We start from the raw sequence: 14707 nt of genomic DNA, 5'->3' as shown, positions 1-14707 counted from the left end.
TATCACTCTGTGCCTTTCTGCCCCCCCCCCTCTTCTTCATCACTCTGTGCCTTTCTGCCCCCCTCTTCTTCATCACTCTGTGCCTTTCTGCTCCCCCTCTTCTTCATCACCCTGTGCCTACCCCCACCTTCTTCATAGCTCTGTTCCCCCCCCGCTTCTTCATCACTCTGTGCCTCGCCCCCCTCTTCTTCTTCATCACTCTGTGCCTCCCCCCGCTCTTCATCATTCTGTGCCTTTCCCTCTTCTTCATCACCCTGTGCCTACCCCCACCTTCTTCATAGCTCTGTCCCCCCCTCTTCTTCATCACTCTGTACCTCCCCCCTTCTTTATCACTCTGTGCCCCCCCTCTTCTTCATCACTCTGTGCCTCCACCCCCTTCTTCACCACTCTGTGCCCCCCCTCTTCTTCATTACTCTGTCCCTTTCTGTTTCCCTCCCCTTGTCTTCGTTCTTTTACTTACCTTCCTATTGGCTTCTTTCATCTCTTTTCTTCTCTTCTTGTCTTCTTTCTTCTTCCGTGCTGGGTCCTCTCTGCGCAGCTCCTCAATCAATGTCGGACGTGACTTGATGACGTCACGCCCGACATTCAATGCGAACAGAGCAGAGAGGAGGGATGAGGGGCACTGGCGCCGCGACGTGGTAAGTATATATATATATATATTTTTTTAAAACAAAACTCCCCCCACTGGGGGATAGCCCAGCTTCCTGGCAGGCCAGTTTACCCAGGTTGCGGCTGCAGACAGAGGACAAGCAAGGATACAGTGCCAGGGATCAGATACAGTTTGCGGTTACAGGATAGATTTAGGTGTAGCACCTGCTCACATTGCCAAAGTATAAAAAGAATATGAAATGAAATTGCAATAATTAGAAAATTACCATATAAAGATAAACTACTAAATATTCTGTGCTATACTCCTTTTGTTTAATCAAAGGATAGCCATGATTCAATGCCAGAGGTCAGGTGGAGACTAGGACAGTATAGGACAATCAAGACAGCAACAGCAAGCTCAGCAGTATGAAAACTACAATCGGGAGAACAGAGTCTCCCTGCCCTATAAAGGACCAGCAACCAACAGGAACGCTCTCAGGAGAGGAGCCCTCAATCAGCTTCCTTCTAATGCGGTTGGTGAATACTGGCTCTGCCTGATGCTATTGCTGGGTTTTACTATATAAAAACCAGAAATACATAAGACAGCAATAAATGGTCAGACATCAAAACACTTGTCTCTCACAGCAAATCTATGTATTCAAACTTTCTTTAAAAAAACAAAACAAAAAACAAACTATTAGAAATAGATATATGAAATGGGCACCTCTTTCCATATGTAGTGGAAAATACATTTCCCTTAATTCTTAATGTCAACAATTGTTTTTGTCTCCCCAGCGAGTGATTTGTAATACCTGACACAATGCCCCCTGTTACCTGTGTCTGGGAGGAAGGTGGTTGGAGTTAAGAATTTCCACTATGCGATTAACTAATAGAAGGCAAGAGAGTACTCCCCACTCACAGGGGTTGTACAACTATAGCCCCCTATGTTTTCCTGACATTGTTCTTACTAACTATCCAACTCGTCAATCTAGTAGGATACTGAGGGGGGAATTAAGAGATCCCCATCCCCTGAACCAGCCACTTTAAGATAAATCCAACCACTACCACCGCTCCCCTAGGGGAATCTAATGCAATTGTCTATGCAGATTAGTATTTGAGACTGAAGGGTGTATGAGAACTTTCCCTGGAGAGATAAAGGGATGTGCAGTCTAGTATTAGAGTACCTAGAGTACGCTTCCTGTTGGACTTACTGAGTGAGAAAAGGAAAGTGGGAGCAAAAATGTGAGGAGGCATAAAAGTGGCAGGTGGCAGATGAAGATCGCATGGAACTTTTGTCACATTGTGGTGATTGACCTGGATGTTGTTTTACCATGTGGAATGAAGGGGAGTGCTGGTAAAATCATTTCAGTTTTGAAGACCTGTGGTAATAATTATGTGTTAAAACATGTTTAATTCACTCCTTTTTCCTCACACCTCCTAGGTAGGAAGGAGTGGTTTTATTTGTTTGTGTGTGTCAAAATGTTTTTGTCTGGAAAGAGAGGTTAGTGTAAAATACAATTTTTTTGTGAAAAAAAAATGACAGATATGCATTTGACTAAATACTTACAAAATACAAAAAAGAAAAAAAGAATATGTTTATCTAGGGACACACTGGGATGCGTTGCAATAGTAAATCATATCAAATCTTTATTCTTTTCCTCATTAAAAAATATATAACCTCCTGGACACCAGCAAAATATTAAAAATTAGATTTATAGATTGTCCTCTAATGCTATAATAGTGAAAAACTCAAATGGAAATAAAAATGTAGAATAAACTGCAATGTCTCTGTTGTCTATTCTTATTTTCTTCCATAATTACAAATGTTTAGCCATATATTTTAAATCCTATGTTTCTGTTAACCACATTGGATGTTAGTGTTTTCTACACATGAGGGGGAATTCTGCGGAATATATCGCTAGTACAGTAATTTCAACGCTAATTTTTACTTGCAGGTCTGAGTTGTTAAAATTACCGTACTAACGGTAATAGTGTACTCACGACAAGCAACTCTTACAAGTAACGTGGCCAATTGGAATTCTCCACATAGACTGCTTAAGCTATGTGAGCTTGATATCAGCTGAGTTTGCATAGGTTTTCGTCTATTAAGTCTTATAATAAATAGAATTAGATACGCTGTTACAAACTGTTGGTTTGTCTTTTGTTCAAACCTGCAAGGATTTCTTCCTAACTAGCCTTGCAGCAGTGGTCGGAGTGTGTCGGTATACAACGGTTTAGCATACCGCCACTTCTGCCACTGCTTTCAATTTAGCCCCAGATGTGCCGCCTGTCAGGGTGGGGTAGGTTTATGCGGCTGCCAGAATGCAGACAAAGCTTAAAGCGACGTAAAAATAGCAATTCGTATAAGGCCGACAAGCAGTAAATCTAGACTTACTATATAACAGACATCCAGTATTTCCCCCACGCTTAACTGCCGTCACATGTAAAATGCGACTTTGAGAAATGTCTCCAGTAAGAATTGACGTCAGTTCAGAGTGAGATTGCCGGTTTTAAAGCGACAATGGGCAGACGTGCCGCCTGGATTACATTATATGATATAAATATTGTGGGTTGAATGGTATTGTTAAATGTGGCTAGAGATTAAGGAAAGTAAATGCCGATACACACCATATTTTGCGTAAAATGGCTCTGCGCATCCCCAGAACCGATCATATGCCAGTGAATGCAAGAACATCCAAATCATCTTCGAGCACCAAGCACCTTACGACAGCCTACGATTTCAGGGAGTGGAATGGGCGTATGTATGTAGTCAATGTACAGTAAGGATGTGCCAAGCTCAAGTGCATGCAACAGCGCCCGATTCAAGCTTTGGATATCTTAAAGATACGTGTCTTTCTGTTGTATCACTTGTCCCAACTACATGGCAGGTGTAAGTGCCGAGTGATAGTGATGACGGTGGCATATGCATATTAGAATATGTGTTGGCAATCAGCAGCAACTGTAAAAATGCATTTTATGTACAGTAGACATTAATAACTTCCTAATAAATGTATTTTATGGGGGGGGGGGGCTATAATGGGGATATAAGATTCCATATATGTATTAGACGTATCCTGCAGTATCTTGTCTGTCAGAGCAGTGCACACCTAGACTTGTATTCAACAAGAGACAATTCTTCAGATCAGGTCCTTATGGAATACCCATGTACATATACAGAATTATGTGCGTTTTTAAAAAAACACCCAAAAAAACTAAACAATGTACGTTTGTTTTGTGTGCCTTAATGAATCAGGCTTGATATGTTTACCCAGTACCATCTTCATTCATACAAATCATTCATACACATATATGTAAGTAGCTTTCCTTCCTATAAACAGTAGATTCCAATCCCTGCTTGACAAATCTGTAGGAAAATTCCCATTCATTGATCCATATAGTGCATAAAGGAGCCGAACAGAATGACAGAGCAAAACGCTGATGCACGTTTTGCTAATGTTAGCTTGTTCAAGGCAAAAGAATAAATACCTATCATGTAATTTGGTACGGGTGTGGCTGATGATAGGCTATACAATCAGAATTTTAAAATGCGGTACTCCATAAGATGATAACAGATATTACATTTGTCCATATGATATGAGTAGAAACATAACAAGTACTGTTGTTATAATAAATGTTATGCTTTAGCCACTACAAACTAGTTTAAGTTAGTTTACTTAGCTTTTTCAAATGCCCATTTTGGTGTCTGTGAACCACAGGCATACGTTTTAGAAACAATAAAGCACACTTGTAATATAACTTGGTACCAAGCAGAAAAAGGAGTTTAAGTATTATGTTCAAAAGTAATAACCCCATATTGTATATGTTTAAGATATATTTCCTCCATTCTGATGAGTATAATTGTTTTCCACATGAGGTATTTTTCTCTGATTTTTTTCCGCTGACCTACATGCTTTTCAGATCAAAATCAGCATGCGGTTTGAAATAATCGATTCGATTAAACATTATTGTGATATAACTATATTTATAGCTCTAATAGGACCAATACCACTAGCCTAAGAAAGCAATACTATGTTAACTGTAAGATTTTCAACAAGCTATAGCTGGGTACACACTAATGCAATCTACTTCAGATGTGATTTCTGTTACGATTTTACCAATGACTGAAAGTCTCGATGAGCATGTAGATTTATGTGTACACACCTACATAATTTACCTTCAGATCTGTAATCTTCATCTCTCATAACCATCTGCTGAAAAGATCGTGACTACCTCGCTTTGTCTTGAGTGTATACACACTTCCACATTTGCCTGACATCGTTCCATTGTTGATTGTGATTTTTAGGAATTTTATAAAACCACTCAACAGATGCGATGTGCTTTGGTACAACAAAACATGATCGTGGGACCGTACACACTCTATGCAGTATATGACCAAACAGTCGTTTATCGTGTGATCTACATGATTATTGCATTAGTGTGTACCCAGCTTATATAAAAAATTTAAGCACAGGACAACAAGACACTGTCACACTGACAAAGTTCACTGGTGCTGTTACCATATGTAGCCATGGTAAGGGGTCACAGGCAACGACTGTAGGAACAATTAGACAAACTCAAAACTAAGGAATCAGGACAAGACAGGGACTGGGTTTGCAACACATGGCCAGGATATAGATGCACCTCGCTCACATGTTTGTAAATTGTTAATATAATTGCAGAGAAACCAGGAAGAAGTAGATAGGCATATTTGCGCACATGCAAATTTATGCTCAATTTTGTGCAATTAAATAGGCACAAACAAAATACACAGAAAGGCTCCTGCTTTCATCATCATCACCATTTATTTATATAGTGCCACTAATTTCCCAGCGCTGTACAAAAAACTCACACCAGTCCCTGCCTGTCACAAACTTACTTGCTCCCGTGCTGTTGATTTCCCTGCCTCTGTGTACTGCAGCACTTCCTGGTTTGGGCGGTCACATGATCGTGGCTGGGAGGCGGCATTTAATATCTGCAGACTATATAAAGCTCACCTGGTCAGGTCAACCACTTAGCATCTGGCTCTCCCTGTGTATCCTGTGCTGCATTCTGGTGTTTTCCTCTGTATCCGACCCGGCTATCCTCATTAACTACTCTGCTGCCTCTGAACCTGGGTATCTGACCTGGCCATCCTTATTGACTACGCTGCTGCCTGCTCACCTGTGTATCCGCTCCGGCGACTCTCCTGAGTGTGGTGTGTCCTCAGTGTATCCGACCTGGAGTTCCACTGTATACGGCTTGGATTCTTCTGCATGTGCTGTGCTTCTTCAGCTAACAGGCCAGCTACATTACCTCTGCAGAGTCTATATTCCTTTATTCTGCCGGACCTCTTACCAAACGTCTGTCACCTATCATGTCAGCTAACCTAAGGGCCGCGACCTACAAACCCCTGGCATCAAAATCCATCCCACCTTGCGGCGGTACTTGGTGAAGACCATGGGGGTCATTAGACTACAGACCTTAGGAAGGCCAGCCCTAACATTGACTGATAGAAAACTCCTCAGAACTGTAACACTGCCCCATTGAAGCTTACAGTCTAAATTCCCTAACACGCACACACGCAGACACACAAACTAGGGTCAATTTGCTGCCAGCCAATTAACCTACCAGTATGTTTTTGGAGTGTGGGAGAAAACCGGAGCACCCAGAGGAAGCCCACGCAAATACAGGGAGAAAATACAAACCACACAGATAAGGCCATGGTCGGGAATTGAACTCATGACCCCAGTGCTGTGAGGCAGAAGTGTTAACCACTTAGCCACCGTGCTGTCCATAAAGTTAATATAATTGCAGAGAAACCAGGAAGAAGTAGATAGGCATATTTGTGCACATGCAAATTTATGCTCAATTTTGTGCAATTAAATAGGCACAAACAAAATACACACAAAGGCTCCTGCTTTGTGGCTGCCATATTGACATATCTTTTTTCAGAGCAAGATTATCCAAAGGAGATAAAGCAGCACGTTGTCAGAGGCTTCCCTTGCTGTGCAAAGAGACACTTGACCATTTGCACTCTGCAAAAGGACTTGAATTTTGCATTAGCTCACAGGATGGTCTTCGTGTCTCATCCTATTCTTTTAGTGGTTTCCATTTTGCCCCTACATCAGCAGAGAAGTGCATTCCAAGCAAAATAATAAAAAGTATCACACACAGGGGGCATGGCTTGGACGCCATCACGAGCGGTCGCTGCATGGTAGATCTCCGCTCTATGCAGCCCGTCTCCTGCGCTGTACTGGGCAGTTTTTTATCTGCCTAATCGCACTGCTCCTGTGCATTAGACCTCGGGGCATTTGTGGAGCCACTCGGGACTGAGGAGGACCTACCTCCGCTCAACCATCCAGCATTGCCCCAGCCACTGATCCTGGGGCTGGTCCCCGCCGCCTCACCGACACCTCCTGCTGCCACTGGCTTCTTACCTGTGCTCCAGCGCGTTTTCACCCTCAAGGGCCCCTCCTTTGCAGCAGGTTTGCAAACTCTCTGGCTCTGCTGCTGTCGCCGCCCGCGACCTCCACTCAGCACTTCAGCCGCGGTCTCCACTGCCATCTGTACCGAATAGCCAAATTTCCGGTTTTCGGAAAGGGACTTCCGGTTTGCGCGGCTCCACTAAAATCAATCTGAGGGGGTAAGCTGAACATCCCAAGAGAAGTAGTCCAGAAACCGATGGTGGTACACACTGCATTTACAGGATAAAAAGGGCATAACTGGGGCTTCCGGTTTGCGCGGCTCCACTAAAATCAATCTGAGGGGGTAAGCTGAACATCCCAAGAGAAGTAGTCCAGAAACAGATGGTGGTACACACTGCATTTACAGGATAAAAAGGGCATAACTGGGGCGTGGCTTGGATGCCATACTGAGAAGAGCACATATAGTGGAGCTTTTGTGACCCAGCAACAAGTCTGGCACCCTCCCTGGGACAAGGAAGAAGGGCCCCAGCAGTTGAGAGGTTAATCACAATCAAAAGCAGCACTCTATCATCCTTCCTACCTAAGATTTGCTGCCCTCTGCTGGTTCCTCTGAAAACTACAGCTGAAATTACTATCTAACTCAGCACCCCTGGTCATAGACCATGTATCAAAAGACAGGGCCCTGTCTACCCACAAAGAACTTTAACATAGTGCTAAGAATCGGTTAGATGGCGAAATAGTCCACCCACTGGGGGGAGGCGACATGTGACAAAGCGGATCATTGTTTTAAAGCTAGGCTATATATAACCTCTGTACTTATATTCTATACTGGGAGACTTCGGTATATACCTCTAATGGGCAAAGATAAGAAGAATCAGTCCAAGCGGAAACCTACGGAAACACTTAGGCGTCAGGATCTACGGCAATACCTTCATTCTGCAACTACTCCTTCAGAACAAGGTAATAGCTCGCCGTCCTCACCAGAAGTGGCTAAGGCTGCAGAAATGGCCAACTCAACTGAATCCGCCTCCACTGATTGCTCGACGAGTACAAATCAAGACATCGGGGCGATTTTGCAATTAGTAAAATCCTTACCTACAAAGGCGGAGCTCCCCTCTAAGAAAGACTTTGAACATCTGGAGTCCAGACTTAAGGAGACAGTTAAGAAGGAGTTAGCCACTCTACAAGCAGACCTGGCCCGACTGTCATCTAGAATGTCTAAACTAGAGGATTTCAGAGAGTAATTTGCGGCACGTCATGATACTCTTAGCGACACAGTAGCTCAACAAGCTCAAGAGTTACAACTGATCAACAGCAGAGTTGATGATCTCGACAATAGAGGACGCAGGAACAACCTACGAATTTTGGGTATCCCTGAGGACATACCCACTCAAGACCTAATTGCCTTCCTCACTAAGGTCTTCAATGAGATCTTAGAAAAAGACCCTACCTCCAGTATCCTATTTGACAGAGCCCATAGGGCCCTCAGACCACGAGGGTCTCCGTCTGATCGCCCAAGAGATGTGATCTGCCGCCTACATTACTATGTACAGAAAGAAGCTATTCTCCAGAAATCTAGGAAACTGGATACTATTGACTACGACGGCAATAGACTTCAGATCTTCCAAGACCTCTCGTGGCAATTCTTGCAGTTACGCCGGATGCTTAGACCTTTGACAGACATACTGCGTTCTAAGAACATTAAATACCGCTGGGGGTTTCCTCTTAGCTTACAAGTGTCTAACAACGGAAGGATGGAGATCTTGAGAACACCTCAAGACATTAAACCATTCTGCTCACACTTGGGCCTACAGGAGGTAGCACTTCCGGACTGGCATCAACATTCCGTCCGATTACATCCAACTAGCAGTGAAACTGTCACTCACCGGACCGTGAGTGCCTCTTCCCGGACATTTAGGAACCGTGGCCGTCCACCATCCTGAGGGTCTGCGCATGCGCAGCCCTTTTCTATACTTCAGTGTATACCCCTTTAACTTAATTGGCAGATCAGGCAACCTCCCTATATTAAGCACCTGTGGTCACCACCACGTTGCCTGATCTTGGAGTCTCATTCCTCATGAGTCTCTGAAGGTGTTCCTGTATTACTTGTGTATTCAGTGCTGCTGATTCCTGTGGTTTCCAAACCACTTCTACTACTGTGGTTCCATACCACTTCTACCATCAACTGTATCATCATGACTGTTTGCTGATTCCTATCCGCTGCCTCCGTGCACTACAGTCTTCTACACCACTTCAACGTTATTTTATATCAATGTGACTGTTTGCTCATTGCTATCCGCTGCCTCCGTGCACTCCAGCTTTTACCTCACTCACCTGCTTCTCATCAAGTCTGTTTGCTGATTTCTATCCGCTGCCTCTGTGCACTACAGGCTCCTGCTTGCAACTCGCCTGTGTTCAACATCGTGACTGCCAGCTGACTACTATCCGCTGCCTCTGTGCACTACAGTCTCCTGCTTGCAACTCGCCTGTGTTCAACATCGTGACTGCCAGCTGACTACTATCCGCTGCCTCTGTGCACTACAGTCTCCTGCTTGCAACTCGCCTGTGTTCAACATCGTGACTGCCAGCTGATTACTATCCGCTGCCTCCGTGCACTACACTCTCATCTCATCTTTGCTGTGACTTCCTCGAGACTGCCACTTTTCATTACCATCTGCTACACTTCGTGATCTACAGTTCCTGCCCTGCGCTGCACTCCTGTTTCCCATCGCTGTTGGTTCCTGTGGTTGCTACTGGTTACCTCCGTGTGCCGCTGAGTCCTGCCGCTGTGGTCAGCGCTATCGTCCATCTCCTGCTGATCCACTCTCCACGCCTTCACGTGTTCCACTGGCCTCTACCCTCCTGTCAGCATTGGATTTGTATCTCTTCTACTACCCTCTGCTGGATCATCTCCATTCTCCTGGGTTTCCTATGAGTCCAGTTCCACGTGTTGCTGACTCCTGTGGATTCGTGTCCCTGTCGGTCTACTCACCTATGCGCTGCACCTGCTAGACCGCTGCTTCTCCTATCCAGGGACTTCCTATCCAGTCGGCCTCCAGCCGCTCAGGTACCGCTGCAATCCCATCTGACTGCTACTGCTGAACCACGGTATGCATACTTCTCATTGACTGTGCTGTGTATTGCATATCTTGCTGGACTGTGTTTGGTTCTCTCTGGAGTCTGCTATCCGCTGAGTCTATTGCCATCATTGACTGTGTTATCATTGTGCTGGACTACTTCAAGAGACTTTCTAGATTGCAGACCTGATCAGTCATTTACATATATATATACCTATATTGTGCATATTACTGTGGATCGTGTATAAGGTGCCTGTGTATATCCTGTGTTGCAGTCTTCCCCCGTGCACCTCCTTTCATATATATGCAGTGGTACAACTTGCTGATGTCAGACCACTGATCCCTGTTTCCGGTATCACCTGTTCCATTATCCTCTCACATAGCAGTGGTACAACTTGCTACCGCAGACCACTGACTACCTGGATACCTCCACTTGGATTCCATTCCTTCACTCAGACAGCGGTACAACTTGCTACCCGCATACCGCTGACTCTCATCACCTCCTTGTTTCTGTTGGACATTCCTCCTCACTATAGCAGTGGTACAACTTGCTACCGCAGACCACTGACTACCTTCACGTGTCCTTGTCCATACAGTTCCTTGTGTATCATTACCTCATTATTACCAGTGTTGCTAGTCATAGACTTTCCTGAGCATCTCATCGGCCATCATTTCATGTTCCGTGATCACCCAGCTACCAGAGTACCCTATTACCATCTACATTGCTCTGGTAAGCCTACCATCTGGTGATCCCTGGGTAAAGACTCCTAGTGCCCGTGACAGTAAGATCAGGCCATGACAGACCCAGATGTGGAACCTACCGCCAAAGAGATGCTGCAACATCTGGTTAGCCGTGTGGAGCAACAGGATGCCCGCCAACAGCTGTTACTTCAGTGTTATCAGTCATTAACCTCCCAAGCAACATCTGGACAGACTGTGACAGCTACTACTGAAGCTCCTGTGCTTTCCTCCGTTTCCCCATTGCCATCCCAGGTGTCTATAGCTTCCACGCTTCACCTGCCTACTCCGTCAAAGTACGATGGAGACCCCAAAACTTGTAGGGGTTTCCTTAACCAATGTTCAGTCCATTTTGAGCTCCAACCTCAAAATTTTTCTACCCATCGTTCCAGAGTGGCCTATCTTATCTCTTTGTTCTCAGGACAAGCCCTGGCTTGGGCCTCCCCTCTGTGGGAGAGGAACGATCCAATATTACAAGATAGTGCCAAATTCATTTCTACATTCCGAAGTGTGTTCGATGAACCAGGTCGTGTGACCTCCGCTGCTTCCAGCATCCTCCGTCTGCGACAAGGATCTCATACTGTAGGCCAGTACGTCATTCAATTTAGGATCTTAGCCTCTGAACTTCAGTGGAACACTGAAGCCCTAGTTGCCGCCTTCTGGCAGGGGCTTTCCGATAAAATTAAAGATGCACTGACTACCCAAGAGCTTCCTTCGTCACTTGAAGATTTGATCTCTCTATGCCATCGTGTTGATATGAGATTTCGTGAAAGAGAGGCTGAGAAAACGACTTCTGCTAAAGCACCTTTTCGCTCTAACCCTCAATTTCGTCCAGTGTCACCCGCTGTGATTCCCATGGAGATTGGACGTTCCAAGTTATCTTCTGAGGAGAGGAAACGAAGAGTCAAGAATAGACTCTGTATCTATTGTGCTGATTCCACTCATGTCCTCAGCTCCTGCCCTAAGAGATCGGGAAATGCCAGGCCCTAACTAGTTCTGGAGAGGTGAAGTTAGGGTCCCTGGAGTCCTCTCCATCGTCTATGAAATCTAAAGTCTGCGCTTTTGATGTGACTATTTCCTTTGCTACCAAGACCTTTGAGTCACAGGCATTGATTGATTCCGGAGCAGCAGGAAATTTTATTTCCAAATCGTTAGTTAATCAATGGTCTCTACCAATGATTACCTTAAAAACTCCCATTACTGTGACGGCTATCGATGGATCACGTCTCATCAACGGTCTCATCACCCAGAGTACGTCTCCAGTAACCCTTCAGATTGGTGCTCTGCATCATGAAGAGATATCGTTTTTAATTCTTCCTGTTACGACAAGTCCGATTGTCCTAGGCCTTCCATGGCTTCAGTGTCACTCTCCCCAGATTGACTGGCGCACCCCTCAAGTCACGTCTTGGGGGCCTGAATGTCACCATCATTGCCTTTCCCAAGTCATTCCTCTCAAGGTACAGCAAGCTTCCATTTCAGCTATTTCACCGGGACTCCCTCCTCAATATGCTTCATTTACCGATGTTTTTGATAAAGCTCAGTCTGAACGTCTTCCTCCTCATCGTTCTTGGGATTGTCCGATTGATCTTCTTCCTGGCAAGACTCCTCCCAGAGGCCGGGTCTATCCACTCTCGTTACCTGAAACTCAAGCTACATCTGAATATATACGGGAGAACCTCCAGCGTGGGTTCATTCGACCTTCCACCTCGCCCGCTGGAGCTGGGTTCTTCTTTGTCAAAAAGAAGGATGGATCATTACGCCCTTGTATAGATTGTCGTGGACTCAATGCCATTACTATCAAGAACCGGTATCCCATTCCGTTGATCACTGAGCTATTTGACCGCATTAAGGGAGCCCGTATTTTTACTAAGTTGGATCTTCGTGGTGCTTACAATTTAATCAGAATCCGTTCCGGTGACGAATGGAAGACGGCGTTTAACACCAGAGACGGGCATTACGAATATCTGGTAATGCCTTTCGGGCTATGTAATGCCCCCGCTGTTTTTCAGGGCTTCATCAATGAGATTTTTCGGGACTTATTATATGTATGTGTCGTCGTCTACCTGGACGACATATTGATTTTTTCACAGGACCTGCCTTCTCACCACCAACATGTGGCAGAAGTCCTCTCCAGGCTACGGAAAAATTCATTGTTCTGTAAATTAGAAAAATGTTCATTCGAATTACCCCAGATTCCATTCTTGGGGTATATTGTTTCCGGAGTTGGTCTGAAGATGGATCCTGACAAAGTAAATGCTGTACTACATTGGCCCCAGCCAACTACTCTTCGTGCCATCCAGCGTTTTTTAGGTTTTGCCAATTACTATAGACGCTTCATTCAAGACTTTTCTTCCATTGCATCTCCTATTGTGGCCCTGACTCGTAAAGGGGCTAATCCTAAGCAATGGTCTACTGAGGCTATTCAAGCCTTTCAAACATTAAAAGAGTCCTTCTCTTCGGCTCCAATCCTTCGTCAGCCTGATGTGACACTCCCTTTTTTCCTAGAAGTAGATGCCTCTAATGTGGGCTTAGGAGCTATTCTCTCCCAACGCTCGGAACAGCAAAAATTCCACCCTTGTGCCTTCTATTCTCGGGGTCTCCTACCCGCAGAGAAGAATTATACCATCGGAGACAAGGAATTACTGGCTATCAAAGCCGCATTAGAGGAATGGAGATACTTGTTGGAGGGAGCTCGCCATCCGGTGACGATCTTCACGGATCATAAGAACTTGTCATATCTCCAGTCTGCCCAATGCTTGAACCCTCGTCAAGCAAGATGGTCTCTTTTCTTTTCCCGTTTTGAATTAATAATTACCTTCAAACCAGCTGCCAAGAACAAAAAAGCTGATGCCTTATCTAGAGCCTTTGCTACGTCCTCTGATATAGAAGAGGTTTCCAACCATACCATTCTAGACCCCAAATGTATCTCACTGGCTGCTTCATCCACCAAAACGCTACCATTTGGGAAGACCCTCGTGCCTCCTACTCTAAGGAGGAAAATCCTTTCGTGGTTCCATGCCTCTCGTTTTTCTGGACACGCCGGTGAACACAAGACTTTTGAGATCCTCTCTCGAAGTTACTGGTGGCCTTCAATGAGGAGAGACGTCAAAGAGTTCATTGCTTCCTGTGAATTATGTTCGCAATTCAAATCCTCCCGCAGAACCCCAGCAGGGTTGCTGCGACCACTACCCATTCCGTCCAAACCATGGACCCATATTAGTATGGATTTCGTTACTGACTTACCACCTAGTAAGAACCATAACACTATTTGGGTGGTAGTGGACAGATTTTCGAAGATGGCTCATTTCATCCCTCTGTCTGGTTTGCCTTCCTCGTCTATCCTGGCTGAACATTTCATTAAAGAGATCTTCCGTATCCATGGATGTCCATCTGAGATTGTGTCTGATAGAGGAGTACAATTCGTGTCCAGATTCTGGCGAGCCCTTTGTAAAACCTTGGGCATACGATTAGCACTCTCATCTTCTTACCATCCACAATCCAATGGACAAACCGAACGCGTCAATCAAGATCTTGAGACTTTTATAAGGATATTTTCATCAGCCAATCAAGACAACTGGGTAGAGTTACTCCCTTGGGCTGAGTTCGCCCATAACAACATGTACCATGAGTCATCATCCAAAACTCCATTCTTTGTGGTCTACGGTCACCATCCGTCTTTTCCGGAATTTCCTGCCCTCCCGCCCACCCAAGTTCCTGCGGTGGAGACTGTTTGTCAGACCTTTAAAAATATCTGGTCTCAGGTTAGAACCTGTTTGAAGAAGACATCTGTCAAATATAAATCTTTCGCTGATAAGAAGAGGCGGGCTATTCCACCACTAAAAATTGGAGATCGTGTCTGGTTATCCACAAAAAATATTCGTTTGAAGGTTCCATCCATGA

This window comes from Mixophyes fleayi, chromosome 2, assembly GCF_038048845.1.
Source record: "Mixophyes fleayi isolate aMixFle1 chromosome 2, aMixFle1.hap1, whole genome shotgun sequence".
Lineage (NCBI taxonomy): Eukaryota > Metazoa > Chordata > Amphibia > Anura > Limnodynastidae > Mixophyes > Mixophyes fleayi.
The sequence above is the reverse complement of the archived record's forward strand: the minus strand, read 5'-3'. Positions refer to the sequence as shown.